We start from the raw sequence: 6,495 nt of genomic DNA, 5'->3' as shown, positions 1-6,495 counted from the left end.
TGAGAAAAATAAAAAAATTTATTTTTTTTCTGTAAATTTTAAAGGCTCACACAAATCATGGAAGATTCAAGATTTTGTAGAAAACCTGGATCTGGAACTGTCTCAAGCAGGGTCTGGTACAAAAACCTAGAAAATTAATATGATGATATTTTTCAACAAACTCAGATGATTCTGAAAGCTAACAAGCATATCTTTTATCAAAAAACTTGGAAGGACAAAATTCCTTTCGGATTGGGTCTGGTGACTATTTCTTTTGGAAGCAAGATTCTGGTAGGTTTTGTCACGAACATAAAAGCAAATTTGGGTTCGTGAATTTTTACGAGAAAACAAATTTGTTTTTTTTGAGATCTACCAATTTAAAGTTAATATCCTCTCACATGACAGTGAATTTTTATAGAGTTATATCTTCATTTTAATGGTCTCTCAGACCCGTGAACAACTTGCAAATTCTGATAGTATACATTTCTTGATTTTAGATAATATCTTGACTTGTGAAATTATGTTTCTAAAATAATGTGCTTGATTATGATATGAGATGTTAATCATACATATATTAATGTAAAACTTATCATGAATATGTTGTATTTATGCATGTGAATTATTTGGGCATGATGGGATATGAAACTGTATATTAAACATGAGATTAAGCATGATAATTAGACCAAAGGGTATGCATGATCATGCATGTGTTATTCTATGAAATTTATGGTTCATGCTAAATTGAAATGAGTCTCATGCATCATGGAGTGTGGTATGTGGCATACGATATGTTGTAAGTCATGTGAAACATGCATATATGGGGCTCTAATGCGAGTCAGGTTCGGTAGAACCAATGGGGTACTTGTGAGTACCTAGTTTGACTTTGTTATATATGCTCATATACACATACACTCTAACTGGACTCTTGGGTATTACTTAAGTTGAGTATGTACCTTGGTATACTCTTGGGTACTCCTTAATGTGAGTACGCACCTTGAGATACTCTTGGGTATTTCTTAAATTGAATACGTACCTTGAGTTGAGTTCAAATGAGCTATGTTAGGACACCTCAGTGACTATAGGAGGTGTGGGTTCGTGCTTTGTGAGCTCGTGGTTTGTTGAACTGCCCTTAGTGGAGCTTAAAGCTATTGAGCCTGGTGCTCAGTGCACCCAGTGTTGTAGTTGGACTCAATACAAATAACACCTAATAGATCATTTGTTTCAGTGGCCTACCTTGGAGAGGGTAAGAGGTACACTCATCGACTGACACATTTTGAGGGCATTGACACCTCTTGGGCTCCTAGTCGTCGGTGTAGGGAGCTGGGGCTATCAATTTATCTTAGGTAGACAGTCACACTCTATAGAGTAGGAATCATTTTCCTAGACCACTGTAAGTTTTTCTCTCGGTTAAAGACCGCTTCAGTGGATGATTGGCATGACTCTTCAAATTGATGGGTTAATTAAAATACATAGCATAATAAACCCTCATCTGATTGTTGAGTCATGATTAGGTCTTGAGTATGTACCCTTAAGGAAAAAAATGGAAAACAATGTATTAGATCAGGTTCATCAATGGTTAAATAGTTCATTAAATGTTGGCATGATTTTTTATGCATGTTTTATGAAATTCTTAGTTCCTGCATATGTTGGCATACATAAATCATTTGATTATTGTTTATTGACTAATGATTATGCAGATACATCACTTTATGGTAAGATTAAATTATTATGAAATCTTGCATGATTAAATTATTAGTGTTGTAATAATTAACTGTGTTGGGTTTATATGCTATGACATGCTATGATTTGAGTGTATTAGAAAATATGTATGTTTTACTTTTCATGCCTATGTGTAGGGTGTTTTTCTACTAGGATTGTGGCTAATGTCCTTATATTTTAATATTTCAGGTAATGAATAAGCTAGAAGGCGATGACATGAAGCTCGGGGTGGTGTCAAGAGAGTCACATTCCTTTAGGCTTGTTGGAGGGACTAAATGAATTTATTTACTTTATTATTTTTCTTTTGCCCTATAAACTCTGATATTTGAAAGACTCATATTTGATTTATTGTAATTTAATTAATTATTTGATTTAATTATTCTAGTCTTTCGAGTGTGTGTTGATAACTGTAACCTGCTCAAGGTTTGAACAAAATATAAAAAGAGTTTCCGCTGTGTTCCTAAAAATCGTATAAAGAGATTCAAATTATAAAAAAAATCTCTAAAATTTTTGGTTTCCAAAATTTGGGCGTTACATATCTGTTCTTACATATCTGTTCTGATTTGTCAGAGTTCAGACAAATCTCTTGTTCTTATAAAGGACTTTCACCTTAAAACAAAAGCGGACTCAAGCTGAATATAGTGGTTTTGGATCTGCCTCTCGTGGGCCCAAACTTTCTCTATTCTAGAAGCATTCATTTTCTCTATCTACATTGTTCTGGGTATGGATCCAACAAGACATGACCCGGTCCAACTACTTTTTATCTCATGTTTGATATTAGAGCAGTCTTTTCTGGATCAGAACCCTGTTCCGATCATAGTTACAAATACCAGTGACATTAAGACAATATTGTGACATTCTGCAGCAATATTTTTGAAAACCAATAAAAATCCCAAACAAGTGTGACATTTCATGACATCATCTATCTTCAGAATGTCAAGATTTTATCATGACATTATCACAAATGTGAACACATTTAACTTTTATTTTTCAATTTTACATATGCTTGAGAATTTTCTAAAAACAACATTTTTATTTATTGCAGGATATTCTCTCACAAAAAAATATCCTGATAATTGATAGCAAGATTTGTGACACTGTTTGGATGCACCGGTTGGAAACATCAAAGTCTAGATCCTGGGTTAGATTGAGTCTGACCCAATTGAGGTATCAGCAGTCTGCTTAAATCAAAACTGGGAGCCGACTAGGCTTCGGATCCGAAACAGGGTCATGGTCAACGAGACAGCTCCCGGCCTGTTATGCGTGGGATGTCTAAACCAAAGCAGTGGTTTTCCTGCAAATGGATCCGGCATCGGTCGGATCTACTAATTGAACCTTATAATTTTTTTAACGAATATTAACCTTGACATAAAATCTGAATCTATATTTAGTTCAAATTCTGAATTGTCTGACCGTATTCTGTTTGGATTCAAAGTAGAATTCGGATCTATGTTATCTCGTTGAACCTGTTTTCATTTTCGTGTGACATCCAATCAGTTTGAATATTTTAGTTGTAAGGCCCTTGTTTCCAATAGTTTTGTACCATATATATGGCATGACAACGTGAAGTTTTTTTTTTTTTTTTATTTATAACACGAAGGCCTGGTCGCGCTCGCTCAGTCTGCCATACCTACGGTCGTCGTGCTGGCAGCGTAAAGCTCCGAGGCTAGGACCCATGTCCGGGGCCTATGCTGACAACGTGAAGTTGGAATCTGAATTCAACTTAACCTTGTCTGATCTGGATTGGATCTAAATTCAGATTTCAGTAACAGTTGTTTAAATAAAACACGAATTCAAGGTCGGATCACCTATGATCCAACACCTCGTATGTATATATATATATATATATATATATATATATATATATATATATATATATATCATCCGCCCCGTTTTTCACACAATGACTCGCTGTAATGGTCTTGATTTTGTTTTAGCATAAGTTAATTTAGGGGCGTGGGGAACGATTTCTGCGGGACTAGTAGGGGAGGGCCTTCATCCCCGGATCAGCATAGGTTGTCTCCATCCCTCGCATCCCTAACTGAAAAAAAAAAACAGAAGACAATTACCACTAACCCACCATCAATCACCTAAACAATTTTTCTTTAAATGAAACTAAAAAGGAAAAAAACTGAAAAGAAATATGATAGGGGTCCTTTAAATGAAACTAAAAAGGAAAAAAAAAACTGCAAAGAAATATGATAGGGGAGGACCCATTACCGCCACCAATTCCGCAAAAACGACTCGTTATAATAGGGCTCCTGCCCTCCCCCTATTGTTACCCGCAGCCTTGGGCCTTCCCCAAGGTTTGGTCTCAAACATGCAGGCCCTGGGCTGCTGCCTGCTTTTCATCTTGCTCTGCACCACCACATTCTGTTGCCCAACCTCATTTGCGCTGTCCCATGCTGACGAGCACCTCATTGCCCGTCGCCAGCTTCTTCATTTTCGTGAGCACAGTGGTGGCGAACTTCCGGACGACTTTGAAATCACCATCAACATCACCATTACCATCACAAATCCCCGCCTTCGTCGTGCCTACATTGCTTTCCAAGCATGGAAGAATGCCATATATTCCGACCCCTATAACATAACCAGCTCATGGGTCGGACCGGACGTTTGCTCCTACAAAGGAATCTACTGCTCCCGGTCATTAGACGACCCCAACGTCCACACAGTGGCCGGCGTTGACCTCAACCAAGGCGATCTTGCCGGTTACCTGCCGGCTGAACTCGGCCTGCTCACGGACGTTGCCGTCTTCCATATCAATTCAAACCGGTTCTGCGGTGTTGTCCCGAAATCCTTCAACCGGTTGGGGCTCCTGTTCGAGGTTGACATAAGCAACAACCGATTCGTCGGTCGGTTCCCAAGAGTTTTGTTGTCCATCCCCAACCTTAAGTATCTGGATATCCGATTCAACGACTTCGAAGGTCCGATCCCACCTGAGCTTTTTGAAAAGGATCTGGATGCGATCTTCCTTAACAATAACCGGTTCAGTTCCCACATCCCGGAAAATCTTGGAAATTCTCCGGTTTCTGTCTTGGTTATTGCGAACAACCAGTTAGGCGGTTGCATCCCTAGGAGCATTGGAAAGATGGCAGGGACCCTGAATGAGGTGATATTATTGAACAATGGCCTCTCCGGTTGCTTGCCCCAAGAGGTAGGCTTGCTCGGTAACGTGACCGTGTTCGACGTGGGGTTGAACTCGCTAACAGGTTTGCCTACCGCTCTTTCTGGCTTGGCCGAGGTGGAACAACTCGACCTTTCGGGCAACGCCATGACCGGATTTATTCCGGCGAACGTTTGCACGTTGCCGGCGCTTAAGAACTTCTCGTTATCTTCAAATTACTTCAACGGCGAGGCTCAGGAATGTTCGCTGAGGAGAAACGGTGTCGAGTTCAACGATCAGAACAATTGCATTCCCAGCAGGCCGAGGCAGAAGAGGAAGGAACAGTGTGCGCGCGTGGTGAACAAGCCCGTTGATTGCGGCAAGTCGAAATGCGGGTCGCCGGCCTCGCCCACCCCGACCCCGGTGCCAGTTCCATCGCCAGTTGTCACCGAAACTCCACCACCACCTCATGAGGAAGCGTCGCCGGTTGTGAGGAGCCGTCCACCACCGCCACCAAGGGCGGTCGTGGTAAAGCCACCACCACCTGTCTCTTCTCTTCCACCGCCACCACCACAAGAGGAAGCATCACCGGTTGTGAGGAGCCGACCACCACCACCACCTGTCCACCTTCTTCCGCCGCCACCACATAAGGAAGCATCACCGGTGGTGAGGAGCCGTTCACCACCACCACCTGTCCAGTCTCCTCCACCGCCACCACCTGTCAACTCTCCACCACCACCACCTGTTCACTCCCCACCACCACCATCCACACCTCCACCTGTCCACTCTCCTCCACCACCACCCGTCTACTCTCCTCCACCACCATCGCCACCACCACCCGTCCACTCTCCTCCACCACCATCCCCACCACCACCCGTCCACTCTCCTCCACCACCATCCCCACCACCACCCGTCCACTCTCCTCCACCACCTTCCCCACCACCACCTGTCCACTCTCCCCCACCGCCACCACCTGTCTACTCTCCACCACCTCCATCTCCGGTCCATTCTCCACCACCGCCCGTCCCCTCTCCTCCTCCACCGCCACCACCACCCGTGCCCTCTCCTCCTCCACCCCCACCACCCGTGCCCTCTCCTCCTCCACCGGTTTACTCTCCTCCTCCACCACCACCACCACCACCAGTCCATTCCCCACCACTACCACCGGTCTATTCTCCTCCACCACCATCACCACCGCTGATACTGCCCCCAATCATGGGATTCAGCTACGCCTCACCTCCACCCCCTCAATATCCAGGGTACTAGACGCTCCCTCCTCCCACATGTACGCACACAAGTGGATCCAGGCACCACCAAACAAGATCCCCATGCGGGTCAGTGATGTTGCACGTTACAAGGTCACACTTCTAGAGCTGGACTAATGCACGGTAACAAGATGGTTCCCTATCGAGATGAAGGAAACTAAGAAGGGCAAAAAAAAATTACTTTTTATTTATTTTTCACTACCTCCGTGTTCTGTATTACTTTTGTCAAAAAAGGGTTTCTCTCACCTCCCCTCTCTTTTTCTGATCTGTGTGCTTTTTTCTCACATGCACTTTTACTATCCAAGGCTATTAGTGCGAAGCAGGGTTATATGTTCTCCCCCGGAACATGCACGTGTTCTCGAGTCTGAAAGAGCGCCATGTATGTAAGCACGTATGGCTCGTTTCCCGTGTGTGTCGGCATCACTT

General features: G+C 43.0%; 1 pseudogene; it reads left to right on the top strand.

The window, feature by feature from the left end:
- The first annotated feature begins 4,018 nt into the window (after positions 1-4,018).
- Positions 4,019-6,070, top strand: LOC149822186 (leucine-rich repeat extensin-like protein 7 pseudogene; annotated as a pseudogene).
- The last annotated feature ends 425 nt before the right edge of the window (positions 6,071-6,495 follow it).

This window comes from Nuphar pumila, chromosome 11 (genome assembly GCF_984573655.1).
Source record: "Nuphar pumila chromosome 11, dmNupPumi1.hap1.1, whole genome shotgun sequence".
Classification (NCBI taxonomy): Eukaryota; Viridiplantae; Streptophyta; class Magnoliopsida; order Nymphaeales; family Nymphaeaceae; genus Nuphar; species Nuphar pumila.
The sequence above is the reverse complement of the archived record's forward strand: the minus strand, read 5'-3'. Positions and strand labels throughout refer to the sequence as shown.